This window comes from Pongo pygmaeus, chromosome 2 (assembly GCF_028885625.2).
Source record: "Pongo pygmaeus isolate AG05252 chromosome 2, NHGRI_mPonPyg2-v2.0_pri, whole genome shotgun sequence".
Taxonomy (NCBI): domain Eukaryota; kingdom Metazoa; phylum Chordata; class Mammalia; order Primates; family Hominidae; genus Pongo; species Pongo pygmaeus.
In genome coordinates this window covers 99,662,141-99,679,179 of record NC_085930.1, presented here as the reverse complement: position 1 = coordinate 99,679,179, position 17,039 = coordinate 99,662,141, and the positions used below count along the sequence as shown (strand labels likewise).

The 17,039-nt window shown below is 45.0% G+C and overlaps 1 protein-coding gene across 13 annotated transcripts in view; it reads right to left on the bottom strand.

Moving 5' to 3' along the window:
• Window positions 1-17,039, bottom strand: part of CHDH (choline dehydrogenase) — a 29,627-nt gene that overhangs the window by 8,916 nt on the left and 3,672 nt on the right. For 3 of the 13 annotated variants that reach the window (XM_054483863.2, XM_054483858.2, XM_063661057.1), the window contains exons 2-3: window positions 15,614-15,684; window positions 15,080-15,200 (exon numbers count right to left, since the gene is read on the bottom strand). The gene's annotated coding sequence lies outside the window, so the exon portion shown is untranslated. Of the gene's footprint in view, window positions 1-15,079; window positions 15,201-15,613; window positions 15,685-16,580; window positions 16,697-17,039 lie in introns of all 13 variants that reach the window. The other 10 variants (XM_063661056.1, XM_063661054.1, XM_054483860.2 and 7 more) reach the window with 5 other exon arrangements.

The window sequence follows — 17,039 nt, the reverse complement described above, 5'->3', positions numbered from 1 at the left end:
AAACAAGGACTTTAACCAAGGTGAACACTATAAAAGATATAGTCGAAAAGGTGGACAACATATTGAACAGATAGGAAATTTCAGCCAAACATTGAAACCTATAGAAAACACATAAATGCAAGAAAAAAATACAATGTTAGAGAAGAACAATTTTTAATTGGATATAGCACAGAAAAGAATCTGGAAATACAAAGAGGGGAAGAGAGAAAAAAACAACAAACAACTCTGGGACAATATCAAACTAAAGTACAGATAACTGGAGTCTGAGGGAAATAGTGGGGAAGGAGGGCAAGCGGGAAAGAACAGACAGAGAACAAGGGAGGAGAAATATTTGAAGAGATAATTGCTGAGGCTTTCCCAAAAGTAGTGCAAGACAAAACACCATGGATTCAAGAAGCTTAGAGCATCGCAAGCAGGATTAGTACAAAGAAAAACACATCTAAGTACATCATAGTTAAGCTGCTGAAACTTCAAAATAAAGAGAAAATCATCACTGTAGCCAGACAAAAAACATATGCAGAGGAATAAATATAACAATGACAGCAAAATTCTCAGAAAACATGCAATCCAGAAGATAATGGGGTGACAACTTTAAATACTGAAAGAAAAAAAAAAAACCTCTAGTCCTAGTTTACTGAAATTGAAAAATTATACCCAGGGAATACATCTTTAAAAATAAAGTAGATGATAATTTAGATAAAATGGACTAATTCCTTGAAAGATATAAGCTGCCAAAACTCACACAAGAAGAAAGACACTCCAAATAAGTCAATATCTATTAAAGAAATTGAATCAATAATTGATAACCTTCCAAAACAGCACCATGCTTGACTAAGCTCACTGGTGATTTCTATCAACCATTTAAAGAAGAAATTATACCAGTACTCTACAGTCTCTTCTAGAAGATAGAAACAGAGGATTACTTCCTGACTCATTCTGTGAGGCCAGCATCACCCTAATAACAAAACCAGACAAAGACATTACAATTAAAAAAAAAAAACTACAGACTAATATCTTTCATGAACATAGATAAAAACACTCAACAAAAATACTAGAAAATTGAATCAAAGTATGTATAGAAAGAATTATATACCACAACCAAGTGGACTTTATCTCAAGTATGCAAGACTGGTTCAACATTCAAAAATAATCAACAGGCTGAAAAAGAAAACTCACATGATCATATTAACAGATGCAGAAAAAGCATTTGACAAAATTTAACATCCATTAATGATAGAAACTCTCAGTAAACCAAGAGTAGAAGGAAACTTCCCCAACTTGGTAAAGAATATCTACAAAAACCCTACAACTAACATCATACCTGATGGTAAAAAACTCAAAGCTTTCTCACTAACCAGGAACAAGGCAAGGATGTCCCTTTGAACCACTCCTTTTCAGTATTGTACTGGAAGTCCTATCTAATGCGGTAAGACAAGAAAAGGAAAAGGTACAGATTGGGAAGGAAGAAATGAAACTGTCTTTGTTTGCTAATGACATGATTGTTCATATAGAAAATCTAAAAGAATCAACAAAAATTCCTGGAACTAATAAGCAATTATAGCAAGGTTTCAGGATACAAGGTTAATATATAAAAGCCAATTGCTTTCCTACATACCAGCAACAAACAAGTGGAATTTGAAATTAAAAACACAATACCATTTAAATCAGCACCCCAGGCTGGGTGCAGTGGCCCATATAACCCCAACACTTTGGGAGGCTAAGGTCAGAGGATCATTTGAGGCCAGGAGTTTGAGACCAGCCTGGGCAACATAGCAAGACCCCATCTGATATGGTTTGGATTTGTGTCTCCGCCCAAATCTCTTGTCGAATTGTAATCACCAAGGTTGGAGGAAGTGACTGGATTATAGGGGCAGACTTCCCTCTTGCTGTTCTCATGATAGTGAATTATCACGAGATCTGGTTGTTTATAAGCGTGTGGCACCTCCCCTCCTCTCTCTCTTCCTACTGCTCCAGCCATGTAAGACATGCCTGCTTCCCCTTCACCTTCTGCCATGATTGTAAGTTTCCTGAGGCCTCCCCAGCCATGTTTCCTGTAAAGCCTGTGGAACCATGAGCCAATTAAACCTCTTTTCTTATAAATTACCTAGTCTCAGGTAGTTCTTTATAGCAATGAGAGAACAGACTAAATATACCATCTCTAAAAAAATAAATAACTAATAAAAAATAAAGTAACTGGGTGTGGTGGTGCATACCTGTAGTCCTAGCTTGAGGCTGCAGAAAGCTATGATTGAGCCACTGCACTCCAGCCTGGACTACTGCACCTCAGCCTAAGTGACAGCAAGACCCTGTCCCTAAATAAATAAATAAGCATCACAAAGAAATACTTAGGTATAAATCTAACAAAATATGTGCAAGATCTATATGAGGAAAACTATGAAACCCTGATGAAATTTAAAAACTAAATAAATGGAGAGATATTTCATGTTTGCAAATTGGAAGGCTCAATATTGTCAAGATGTCAGTTCTTCTCAACTTCATCTACAAATTCAATGCAGTCCCAGTCAAAACCACAGCAAGTTATTTTGTAGATATTAACAGACTGGTTCAAAGTATATATGGAGAGGCAAAAGACACAGAATGGCCAACACAATACTGAAAGTGAAGAGCAAAATTGGAGGACTGACACTACCCAACTTCAAGATTTACTATAAATCTACAGTAATCAAAACAGTGTCATATTGGTGAATAGATCAATAGAACAGAACAGAGAGCCCAGAAATAGACCCATATAAATGTAGCCAACTGATCTTTGACAAATCATCAAAGGCAGCACAACAGAGCAAGAAAGTCTTTTCAACAAAGGGAGCTGGAATAACTAGACATGCACACACACACACACGCACACACACACACCCACACACACAGTAAATATAGACAAAGACCTTATACCTTGCACAAAAATTAACTCAAAATGGATCACAGACCTAAATGTAAAATATAAAACTATAAAACTCCTAGAAGATAACACAGGAGAAAGAATACCTAGATGACCTTGGGCTTGACGATGACTTTATATATTACGACACCAAAGGCACAGTCCATGAAAGAAATAATTGATAAGCTGGACTTCAATCAAATGTGAGTTTTCTACTTTGCTAAAGACACTATCAAGAGAATTAATAGACAAGTCACAGACTAGAAGTAAATCTCTGCAAAAGATATATCTTATAAAGGACTACTATGTAAATATACAAATAAATATATTCTTAAAACTCAGTAACAGATAACCTGATTAAAGAATGGCCCAAAGACCTTAACAGACACCTCACTAAAGAAGATAGACAGATGGCAAAGATGCATATGAGAAGATCGTCCACATCATATGTCATCAGGAAAATGCAAATTAAAACAACAGTGAGACACTACTACACACATATTAGAATGGCCAAAATCCAGACACTGACAACATCAAATGCTGACAAGGATGTGAAGCAACAGGAACTTTTCATTCATGGCTGGTGGGAAGACTAAATGGTACAGCCACTTTGGAAGACAGTTTGGTGATTTCTTGTAAAAATCAACACACTCTTACCATATGATCCAGCAACTGTGCTCCTTGGTATTTACCCAAAGGAACTGAAAACTATGTCCAAACAAAAACCAGGTGATAAATATTTATGGCAGTTTTATTCATAACTGCCCAAAGCCGGAAGGAACCAAGATATCCTTCAGTAGGTGAATGGATAAATAAACTGTGGTACATCCTGACAATGGCATATCATTTAGTGCTAAAAAGAAATGAGCCAGGAAGCCATGAAAAAACAAGGAGGAAACTTAAATGCATATTACTAAATGAAAGAAGCCAATCAGAAATGGCTACAAACCGTGAGTTCAACGATATTACATCCTGAAAAAGGCAAAACTATGGAGACAGTAAAACGATCAGTGCTTACCAGGAGTTGGGAGAGGGATAAACAGGCAGACCACAGAGGATTTTTAGGGTGGGAAACTACTCTGTTTTCTGTACAGTGGTGGATACAGGTCATTTTTGTCCAAACCTATAGAATGTGCAATAGCAAGAGTGAACCGTAATGTAAACTATGGGCTTTAGGTGATAATGATGTGCTAATATAGGTTTATTATTTGTAATAAAGGTACCATTTTAGTGCGAGGATGTTGTTAATCGGAGGATTATGCATGTGCAGGGGCAAAGGTTATATGGGAAATCTCTTCACCCTCCTCTCAATTTTGCTGTGAGCCTGAAACTGCCTTTTAAAAAAGTATTTTAAAACTATAATAGAGCCTGACTCCATTTTTGATGTTTGACTACTGGCAGCTTTCAAGCTCCATCCCTCCCTCTTCACCTCTTGCCCCACACCTGGGCAAGTGAATAAAAAAGCCCTGGCATTCCTGCCTGGAGTACCAACGGGGAGGTTCAAGTCATGCAAATCCAATTCACGTGTGGGATTCTCACCTTGACTCCACTCCCTAACTATAATAATAACCAGGAACACTCGCCCCTTCCTTCACAGACAAGCCTGGGCGCTTGCCCTGCTAGCCCTATAAAGCTCCATTATGTGAGCAATAAACCTTATGGTAGCCACTTGGTGTGTGTGTGATGTCATTAGTCTCAACATTCAAACCAACTTTGGGTGGTGGGGGGTTGATCCCATCCTCCATGGGCAACCACAAGACAAAACAATAACACAAGAGCACCAGGAAACATGACATACTTAGTAATAAACTTAAAATATATACAGGACCTATATACTGAAAACTACATAACATTGACAGAAGTTAAAGATGACCTAAATAAATATTACGAATAGGAAGACCCAATATTGTTATGATGTCAGTTTTCCCCAAATTGATTTATAGATTCGATGCAATGCCAATCCCAGCAGGCTTTTTTTTTTTTGGTGGAAATTGAAATGCTGATTTCAAAATGTATATGCAAATACAAAGGACATAGAAAAAGTTATAGTTCAGTTGGTCATACAAAGAAACCCCAGACAGCAGTGAAAATGAAGGAAACATAGCACCTCACATCAACATGGATGAATCCTAAAAATATATTCAGCACACAGAATATTATAGGAGGCTGTGGCCTAAATGAGATTATGTGTGTGTGTGTGTATATATATATCTTCACATATATTTGTATATATGTGAAGTTTTAAAACATGCAATTCATATATGCACCAAATATCAGGGCCCCAAAATGAAGCAAACAGTGACAGATTTGAAGGGAGAAATAAACAGTCCTATGACAATAACTGGAGACTTCAATACTCAGATTTCAATAATGGACAGAAGCCAGTCAGAAGATCAGTAAGGAAACAGAGGATTTGAATAACACTATAAACCAGTTGGAGACCTAACAGATATATACAAAACATGTCACTACAACAAGAGAATACACACTTTTTCCAAGTGCACATGGAACATTCTCCAGGAGAGACCATATGTTAGGCAACAAAACAAATCTTAATACATCTTAAAAGACTGAAATCAGGGAGGAGAAGAGCAAGATGGCAAATCTCTATTTGCTCCATCAGTCGTCCCGCTCACCCCCCACCCCCACAGGAACACCAAGTTTGACGACTATCTGCACAAAGGGAGCAACTTCATAGAAACCAAAAATCAGGCACCAGCTTGGCCACAGTGGAGGAGAGCACCAAGAGGGCTCTTGGGTTCCCTGATGCCAGGCCTTGGCTCTTAAGTGGCCTTTCCGGACCAACCCTGGGCCAGAGGGGAGCCCACTGCCCTGAAGGGTGAGTCTCAGGCCTGGCAGCATTCATCACAAGCTGACTGAAGAGCCCTTGGGCCTCAAGTGAATGCTAGTGGTATCCTGGCAGTCCTCCCTGTGGGCCTGTGGTGGTCACCATGGTGTGAGGCTCCTCTGCCTGTGGAAAGGAAAGGCAAAGTGGGAAGGACTGTGTCACATGGTGTGAGTGCCAGCTCAGCTGCAGCAGAATAGAACACGAGGTAGCTTTCTAATGTTTTTGACTCCAGTACCTGGCTCCCGGAAAGCATCTCTATCTGCCCGGGGCCTGAGGAAACTTGCCGCCCCAAAGGGAAGGCCACAAGCCTGGCTGGCTTCACCGCTGGCTAACTGTAGAGCCCTGGGGCCTTGTGTGAATACAGGCAGTAGCCACGTAGTGGTTACAGCAGGCCTTGGGCAAGACCCAGTCCTGTGCTGACTTCAGGTCTGACCCAGCACAGTCCCAGTGGTGGTGGCCACAGGGGTGCTTGTGTCACCCTACCTGTAGATAAGTTATATTTCATCAAAATCAAACACTTTACTGCATCAAAGGACACTCTCAAGAATGAAATGACAATCCATAGGAGAAAATATTTGCAAACCATGTATCTGATAAGAGGTTAATATCTAGAATGTGTTTAAAACTATAACTCAACAACAAACAACTCAAATAGAAAATGGCCAAAGGACTTGAATAGACATTTCTCTAAGAAAGAAACACAAATGGCCAATAAACACATGAAAAGATGCTCAACATCACTAATCATTATGAAACTATAAATCAAAATCACAGTGAATTACCACTTCACACCCATCAGGATGGCTATAATAAAGGTTGCAGTGAGCCGAGATGGCACCACTGCACTCCAGTCTGGCAACAGAGCCAGACTCCATCTCAAAAAAAATAAAAAGAAAGAAAGAAAAGTAACAAGTGTTAATAAGGATATGGAGAAATGGGAACCTTTGCACATTGCTGGTAGGAATGTAAAATGTTGCAAATTCTGCAGAAGACAGGTTAGCAGTTCCTCAAAAAGCTAAACACAGACCATGTGATTCAGTAATTCCACTCCTAGGTATATACTCCAAAAACCCAAAAGCAGAAACTTGAACAGATATTCTTACACCAATGTTTACAGCATCATTATTCACAACAGCAAAAAGGTGGCAACAACTCAAATGTCTATCAACAGGTGAGTAGGGCCGGGCACAGTGGCTCACGCCTGTAATCCCAGCACTTTGGGAGGCCAAGGTGGGCGGATCATGAGGTCAGGAGATTTAGACCATCCTGGATAACATGGTGAAACCCCGTCTTTACTAAAAAATACAAAAAAATTAGCCAGGCATGGTGGCGGGTGCCTATAATCCCAGCTACTCGGGAGGCTGAGGCAGGAGAATGGTGTGAACCCAGGAGGCGGAGCTTGCAGTGAGCCAAGATCGCGCCACTGCACTCCAGCCTGGGCGACAGAGCGAGACTCCACTCAAAAAAATAATAATAATAAAACCAAAAAAACAGATGAGTAGATAAAATGTGGTATATACATATAATGGTATATTATTCAGCCTTAGAAAGGAATGAAATTCTGGCACATGCTACAACTTGGCTGGACCTTGAAAGCATTATGCTAAGTGAAATAAGCCAGACACCAAAGGACAAATATTGCATGATTCGATGGAACAGGCAAATCCATAGAAACAGAAAATAGATTAGAGGTTACTAGGAGATGAGGGGAAGGGAAACAAGGAGTTATTGTTTGGGGAAACAGAGCTCCTGTTTGAGGTGATGCAAAAAAAATTGGAAAACGGATAGTGATGATGGGTGTACAACATTGTGAATATACTTAATGCCACTGAATTATGCTTAAAATGATTAAATCACCAACAAAATCCTACATGCAATTGAATTCTGGATCTTAAGTAAATCAAACCTATGAAGGGGAAAGGTATAAAGAAACTTGAGGATAGTAGTAACCTCTAAGCAGGGAGGCATTCCTGGGGGTTTTCATTTGCACCAATCACATTTTATTTCTTGATCTAGATGACAGGCACATGTGTGTTTGTTGTTGTGTAGTTTTACTGAAGGTCTGCAGTAAATGACAATAATTAAAATCGACAAGATCAAGAGGCAACACAGGAGCTTCGCCAGGGGGCAGCAAGCCTACCCTGCAGGAGTGAAGACAGACGCCTTCTTCCTGAGGTGGCGGCAGGTCATTTACTCTTCTGGGTCCCAACCATTTGAAAACTGCACTCCGTATGACAACTCTGCTCCAACACCTCCCCTTGACACTCCCACCCTCCCCACCCGAGGGAGGGGCCTGCTACCCAAAGGGAACTCCTTGAGGACAGGGACTCCTAAGCTGCTAGCGTAGTGCCCTCTCAGGCCCGCAGGCTGGGTGGGTGGGCAGACTGACTGGTGTGAGGCAGGAGTTCCAGGGAAGCAGCCCCTTCCACTTCCCTGCGCTGCCTGGGCAGGGAAGGAGCTGCCTGGCATTGGCAGGATGGAAGGTGGGCAGGAATGGGAGCAGCGAAAGACAAGATAGCATGCGTGTTCATTTCCCTGTGTTGGGGTCGGAGTCCTCACTGCCATGGGTGGGGTCTGAAGTTGGTGAGGTAGCATCCAAGGTTTCCCTTTTGACTCTGGGTGCCTGCACCCCCAGCCCACTCTGTTTCCTGAAACCAACCATGTCCAGGCCCAGTCTAGTGCCTGGACCAGAAGAAGAAGATGTGGCTTTGCCAACTGCCATGCACGAGGAAGAAGAGACTTTTGCCTGCTCTACCTTCCAGTCAAGAGGAAAAGACTCATGTGACATGAGTCGTCCTGCGGCACTGGGCAGCCCCACCAAGCCACACCTTCTATCTGGCCGGCTGGCCTTGGTGCTGGACACCTGGTCCCTGTAGCACCACTGTGTGGGAGGCAAGGCTTTGGTCAACTCAAAACCCCCACCCCCAATGCCAGTGATAGCCACAGTGGGTGGATCAAGCAGAGAGATGAGTAACAAACACGGGGACCACCACGTCCTACTAGTTATGGCTGATGGCTTTCATTGCCATAGCCCTTTGTAGCATCAGCTAACAATTCTCATTTCAAATTCTCAAATCAGTAGTCAAAAATTGGCCAGGTCCAGTGGCTCAGGCCTGTAATCCCAGCACTTTGGGAGGCCAAGGCAGGTGGATCGCTTGAGGTCAGAAGTCCAAAACCCCTGGCCAACATGGTGAACCCTGTCTTTACTAAAAATACAAAAAAATTAGCCAGGCATGGTGGTAGGCACCTGTAATCCCAGCTACTCTGGAGGCTGAGGCAGGAGAATCTCTTGAACCCAGGAGGCAGAGGTTACAGTGAGCCCAGATTGCACCACTCTGCACTCCAGCCTAGGGGACAGAGCGAGACTCTTTCCAAAAAAAAAAAAAAAAAAAAAAAAAGGAGCCAAAGATTGCTATTGAAAAGTTTGCTAAATTTTGTGGTCAGAAAATGGATGGCTTTATATGACAAGACAGATTTCCATGTAATTTTGAGCATGTGGCCAATTGCACAACACATTTTATAACTTTGGTGGAGTGAAGTTTCAAAAGGATCATGCCCAGAAGAAAATGCTTACACACCATTCCAGGAGTACCTGTACTTGCAACACGCCTGCCTGCGGAGTCGCACAGCTAGAGTACTGAGGAAGCTTCCTGAAAGGGCCCTTCACACAGGCCTCCCAGCAGCACTTTCTTCCTCACCACATCTTGGTGTGCACACATTTTCTTTCCAGCTCTTGGCCAGTGCAGTGTACTGTGCCCTGTAGGATCAGATCCTTTGGCCATTACAGTCCTAGCTTTCACTGGTCACCCAAGAGGAGAAGACAGAACTCTGGAGAGAGGCCGAGCCATACCAGCCTAGGCCTGCATGCAAAATGATGCCTCAAACTTGCTCAGCCTTTGAGGAGCTCAGGCTGGACAAGGCCAATGATAAATAATGATTCCACTTTGGGGACAACCTGGGAGCATGTCAACATTTCCAGAAAAACAGATCCAATTTAAAGGTATAGCCCTTTGTCTCAGCAATCCTGCTTATAGGAATTTAATCAAGAGAGAGCTCTGCACAACCATAGAAAAACAAGCACAAGGGGCCTGTCCCTGTGTTGTTTACAGTGGCAAAGAATTATAAACAACCTAACACTCCCCTAATAGAGGACTGCCCATTAAAAAGTGAGTCCATCCACACGAAACGACCCTGTTAACACATTTAAAAAGTGGCCACCATAGCCCATTGTAGACAAGGCTCAGGTAGGGCTAGCACAAAGCTCAGCTACTCATGAGCTTCAAAGCCCAGAAAGTTACTTTACAGCCCTGAGCCTTGGCACCCTGAAGTCACCACTGCCCCAGGCTTGCACTTGACCTTCACACCTGTCACTGTGCCCACGGGCCAGGCTGATGACAACAGTCTTTTGGGGAAACTGCAAAACATGTGGTAAGGGCCATGGCCACCTGTGCCCACCTGGGGGTCATTTGCCAAAGGAGGATTCGGGGCAGGTCAACTGCTTTTTTCCATCTGGCCTTCTAGTACTGGCTTTGACCTGCAATCTCTGTGAGACCTCGAACAAGATTCCCTACATGCTAGGCTGGGCTTTGTGTGGGTAAGAACACACTGCTCTGTGGCTGCCTTTATCTGATAATACAGCTCCATTAAACCATGGACCAAACTGAGTTATATTAAGAGAAGCAGCTACCCCTGCTGAGCACGTCACATGGGTTATCACATTTAAGTCCCCAAAGATGCTGGGTGGGGTGGAGGGTCTTCATCAACACTCTGTCACCATCAGCTCCATGTCACGGAAAGGGAAACGAGCCTGAAGAGGTCGAGCCCCTGCCCCATGTCAAGCCAAAGGCTGGGACCCCCTCCACCACAGGCCCAACCAACAAATCCACATTACAGGAGCCAAAAGGTCATAGTCAGCACGCGAAAGGGTGCAAGACACCAAGTTCCCATGCCAGGGGTCTCAAGCCAAGAAGGCTTGGCTGCTTTCCTACAGCCCAGCAGAGCCTCCCAGGAGCACAACCGTCTGAATACCCAGCCCTGTGGCGGGCTGAGGGGAGTGCAGTGCAGTGGCCCAGGGTGGGAAGGATCCCAGTTTGAGAATGAGACCTGGCTGGGCCCAGAGGCGGTGGTGGTCCAGGGAGTAACCCTGGGCAGCTGCTCCTCCTCCCACAGGAATCTCATGCCTCCCCCAACCCAGGCCTCCATCTCCCTAAGACAGTGGGACAAGCTTCCTCATGGCCCCCCAGGCCCTCCTGTCCTAAGCCCGACCAGGCCAGGCCCCTGCCTCTGTAGCCATCATCCCACTGTGAGCATCACTTCCTGGGATCCAGGTGCAGGGTTCACCTTCCCTTCCTCCCCAGGGCCTTTGCACATGCTGTTCTCTCCTCCAGGTACAGGTCCTAACCTCCTTTCACCTACTCACTCCTCACCTTCCCTCAGGCATGGATTGCCCTCCTCACCACTGACCACATCCATCCTGGGACTTCTCTGTGCACTTACTGGGACCTTAACAGGCTAATAGTGAGATGAGCTGTGGAAGGCCCACATCCCTGGCTGAGGGCTCCATGCCCTTGCCTCCCACCGTGTGCTGAGCTTGGCCTGAGGCTGGTGCTGCGTCATGCTGGCCAAGGGGACACATGCAGGGGATGAGGTTGCACGTGGCCTAGAGCAAACCCAACCTGGGCAGTCTGAGATGTGGATGCTGAGCTCATACACCTGTGCCAGGACCAACAGAAGGCACCCCCTGGGAATGTTCTGGATCCAGACCTGGTGATGGTTACCCAGGCATACACACAGATCAAAACCAACACGATGGACACTTCGTATGTCTGTTGTACCTCAATTAAAAAGTTTAAAACAATTTTTTGAAAGCATTTTCTGGGCTGAGGCAGGATTGCTTGATGCAATTGAGGAGTTGAAGACCAGCCTGGGCAACATAGCAAGACCCAGAAATTTTTTCTTAAAAAAAACTTGTTTTTTAATTAGCCAGGCACAGTGGTGTGTACCTATAGTCCTAGCTACTCAGGAGGCTGAGGCAGGAGAATCACTTGAGCCCAGGAGTTCAAGGCTGCAGTGAGCTAGCACTGTTCCACTGCACTCCAGCATGGGCAACAGAGCAAGACCCTGTCTCTATAAGAAAAAAAAAAGGGCATTTTCTTCAGTGTCAAGTTTCTCTTCCCAGGAATCTCATCTCCCACATATCGATATACAATTAACTGAATTGGAAACTGCTACCTGGGAGATGATTCTGGACAGTGTGGACGAGGCCACACCACTTGGCCCCTTGTGCCCTGGCTGCTCAGGCATAGCCCACCTACCCTCTGGATCCTCCTGGTGAAGAGGGGCAGATGGGGCTGGGCTGAGGCTACAGGCTGCCAAAAAAACCCGAGGTGGAGCCCTGAAGTCTGACATTGCATCAGAGCTCTGCCAGGCCTCACGTTGTGACCCAGGGCAGGGGTTTCCTGTTGGTAAGGCATGGGTGCTGGCCTCTGCGGGCACCTCCGATGCCTGTGGCTCCTCCGAAGTGAGTCTGCCCTCCTGCCTCCCCTCTGCTGCCCCACAGTGGGTGCTTCCTCAGCCTGGGAACCTTGTGCTCCACATTCCAGGCCTCTGCCCTCTGCACACACCCCTCCACTCTCTAGCTGCTTCACCACTTTCTAAAACCTTCACAGTGGTCTATACCAAAAGCAGAGTGTATGTAAGGTGGGAGGCTGGGCGCAGTGGCTCACACCTGTAATCCCAGCACTTTGGGAGGCTGAGGTGGGCAGATCACCTAAGGTCAGGAGTTCAAGACCAGCCTGGCCAACATGGCAAAACCTCATCTCTACTAAAAATACAAAAATTAGCCGGGCGTGGTGGCACATGGCTTGTAGTCCCAGCTACTCGAGGCTTAGGCAAAAGAATCGCTTGAACCTGGGAGGCAGAGGTTGCCATGAGCCAAGATCATATCACTGCACTCCAATCTGGGCGACAGAGTGAGACTCTGTCTCAAAAAAAAAAAAAAAAGAGAATGTAAGATTGTAAACCTGGAGTTCTAACACCCAGGCAAGGGTGGGGGGGCCCAGGCCGCTCAACCTCCAGGGATGGCTCCTCAGGGTCACCTACTGTTTCTTTTCCCTTGCAGGCGTGTCTGTGGATCCAGTCTGTGCAGGTGCTGCGGGCGCCCAGCCATGGGTAGGAGGCAGGGTACAACAGAGGTTGCTGCTGGGGAGACCCGAATCCCTTAGGGGCCCCTCCCAGAGTCAAGCACCTGATAGACTAGGGGATGGGGGATACAGTGCCTCAGGCTGGCCCCTGAGGAAGACTGGCCACTCCGCTCCAGATGTGAACTCCCTGCACTCCGGGCTGCACTGTGCCTGGGTGAGTGGGATCTGCAGCACAGAGGGCCTCGGGTGAAAGTGGGGAGATAGGTGTGGGTAACCCGGAGCACAGCCAGAGGCAGACCGAGGGGATAGAAGGTGCTGGTGTCCCAGCTCTTATGCAGTCACATAGCAGCAAGAGAAAGACAACCGCTGTTCCCTCTCCAGGGGAGATGAAGGCTTTCCTCATGGGCAGGCTTCAGAGGCCAGGGGTTACCAAGCTCCCACCTGGCAGAGCCCATCCACGGAGCTGCTCTTCCTACCATGTGCATTCACTTACAGACAGCAGTGGGGGCGAGCTGGAAGCTCCCAGAGCCAGGTACGCAGCAGGCACTCAATAAACGCTTGTCATGCGACTGGTATATAAAAAGGCACTATCCGGGGAGGAAAAGCAGACACAGAAGCGGAGGCCTAGGGGGTAGTAGCTTCTCTCATAAGGATGAGGCTGGCGCTGCAGAATCCGCCCACTTTTGTCCACCCCTTGGACACCACCTGGATCAGGCCCCATCATCTCCACTGGGACCCTCCTCACAACGTACTAGCAGTGTCCCTGCTACTAGTGCTGCCTCCTCAGGCTACCCCAGAACCAACTCTCCACAGAGCAGCCAGGGTGATGTCAGAAAAAGGGGGAGCCCGGACCAGCAGAAGGAGAAAAAGATATGGGCGAGGGTCAGCTGGGGACTCACCAAGGTGACTTCACACACATGAGGCAATTAAAAGACCGACTTCTCTATATAGCCCAGGCAGGGGTCTGAATGGGAGAATGCAATACCACCTACAAAACATCCTTGCCCAAAAGTTCAAACCTGAATCTGATCACACTTCTAGATCAATCCACCGACTTACAGGAAACGCAAAGGTCAGAGCAACTTGCAAAGGTCCATCATCAGCAGAATCCAAGTGCAGGGAAATCCCACACAGTTCTTCAACAATAAATCCAAGTATAGAATGGGTAAATGAGAGAGAGATGAGAGAGAGGAAGGGAAGCCTACAGGCTGTGAGAGGAGCAAGATCCAACCATGAGAATGTGCTGTTCTTCACTGGACCCTGGTCATTTGAACACTGAGTACGTATGTGAGAATGTCAAGATATCATTATTTGTCAGACATGACTATGATTCTGTGGTTATGTTGTTTAAACTCACCCTTTCAGGAACCTTTGTACATTGTTTGTGGGAATGCAAATTAGTACAACCACTATGGAAAACAATATGGAGATGCCTCAAAACACTAAAAATAGAAATATCATATAATCCAACAATCCCACTACTGGGCTGGGTATATAGAAGAAAGGAAGTCAATATATCAAAGAGATATCTGCACACTCATGCTTACTGCAGCACTATTCCCAATAGCCAAGACATGGAATCAACCTAAGTACCCATTAATGGACAAATAGATTTTTTAAAAATGTGATCCATATATACAATGGAGTACTATTCAACCATCAAAAAGAATGAGTTCCTGTCATTTGCAGCAACACGGATGGAACTGGAGGTTGTTAAGTGAAATAAGCCAAGCACAGAAAGTCAAAAATCACATTCTCACTCATTGAGGGGGAGCTAAAAAAGTGGATCTCAGGAAGATAAGGAGTAGATGGGTAGTTATCAGAGTTCAGGAAGGGAAGGGAGGATGGGGGGTTAAAGATAGACAGTTAGATAGAAGAAATATCTAATATACAGTTAGATAGAAGAAATGAGATCTAGTATTTGACAGGTCAGTATGGTGACTGTAATTAACAATCTGTTGTACATTGCAAAATAACTAGAAGAGAATAATTCAACTATTTCTAACTATTTCTAAAGATAAATATTTAAGGGTGGGTGTGGTGGCTCACACCTGTAATCTCAGCACCTTGGGAGGCAGAGGTGGAGGTGGGAGGACTGCTTGAGGCCAGGAGTTCAAGACCAGCTTGGGCAACATTGTGAAACCCCATGTCTACAAAAAAAGTTTTTTATTAGCTGGACATGGTGGCACACACCTGTAGTCCCAGGTCCTTAGAAGGCTGAGGTGGGAGGATTGCTTGAGCCCAGGAGTTCAAGGTTACATGAGCTATGATCTTGCCACTGTACTCCAGCCTGGACGACAGAGAAAGACCTTGCCTCAAAAAAAAAAAAAAAAAAAAAAGTTATCTAGGATTTGGCTTACAGTCACCACAGGGATTAGGGGGACATACAAAACAGGACCCCCACAAGGTGATGCTAACAAAGTTATGTGATGAGAACATAAAATTCCCGTCTCCATCATCTCTTCTGGCTAATTTTATACAGGTTTCAAATCTTCCATGATAAAAAGGATTTTTGTAGTTGTTTGTTTGAAATCTCAGATCCCACTAGAGGAGTGAGGGAAAGCAGAAAGGTGGGAACATCTCTGTGGCACAGGGCCTGGCCAATGGCGAGAGATTTCCAACGATTCCCCAGAAATTTGGGGTGTTCTGCAAATGCTCATTGCCAGCTACCTTTTTCAAGTAAACTTTTAACCCGTCTTTTTGAAATCTCAGTTAAAAAATACCCACCTCACATCCAGAAGTGACAGGATACGGTGCACTCTGTGACCGGGGCTGGCCTACACACTCTTTGTGATTGTCTGAGAGAGATAAGCACAGAATCAAAAGTCAGAGGATAGAAACTTTTACAGTTTTATCATTTGACACAGCAACCTATGTCTGTTGAGTCTAATAAGCAGATAATGTGCTTATCTTTTTATATATCTTCAATTTTATTATAACAATTTTCATCATATTTTAAAATTGGCCCATGAAAGATTAAAATTTTAAAAACAATCATCTAGTCTTTCACCATGGAGAGCTTCAGAAGCACTGTTATGGACCAGACATGGATCCCCTGGAGACCCCAAATCCGTCAGCTTAGGAGGTTGGCCAGAGATGCCAGGACAAATCTTCCCCTCCCACCGTCTGCTGTGCCGACTCCAGTACTTCCTATAAACACATCACAGGCGCTGCAAAGCCTGTTTGATTTTCTGTGCTCTTTGGCACACTTCCACATCAGTACAAGCAGAGTCACTTCCAGCAGACACCTCTGTCACCCAGGCTGGAGTGCAGTGGCAGGTTCACAGCTCACTGCAAGGTCCAGGTTGTGTGCTGGGTGCCCCTGCTGGTCAAAGCACCTTGGCCAGCCAAGGTTGGCCAGCCAAGGTTAGCCAGCCAATTTTCACATACATGCCCACTGCTGTTTCCTCTTCAAACTTCTGAGTGGGTTTAACTGCAGAGGGTCCTAAGATTGCAAGGCGAGTGTTTGAAAAACTGACTGCTTCTTTGTATCAACTGGAAATCACTCTATCACTAAAGTACTGAAATTAATCAGGAGCTGGGGCTAGTGTAACACATCAACCTGCACCCATGGCCCTAGGTTTCTAGTGTGCTCCTGAAAATGGTATCACTGTTCTATGATACACACACACACACACACACACACACACACACACACACAAATCACAAATATAAAGTTATAAAATAAACTCACAGGCTGGGCGCAGTGGCTCACGCCTGTAATCCCAGCACTTTGGGAGGCCAAGGCAGGAGGATTGCTTGAGGCCAGAAGTTCAACATCAGCCTCAGTAACATAGCAAGACCCCATTTCTAAACAATAAAAAAAGAAAGAAAAAATTAGCCAGGCATGGTGGTGTGCACCTGTAGTCCCAGCTACTTGGGAGGGTTGCTTGAGCCCAGTGAGCTGATTGCACCACTGCACTCCAGCCTTGGCAACAGAACAACACTCTGTCTCCAAAAAAAAAAAGGAAAGAAAAGAAAAGCGCAAAGCTAAAACCAAACAACATAGTGATTTTATCAAGTTCACAGCTGGCCTGAGTTTCATCCTCCCTCTTCTTACATAGCCTCACTCATCTTGTTTCTTCCTCCATAAAGTGTGAAATGTGATGCTACATCTACGACCCATAATATTATTAATAACATATTCAAGTAT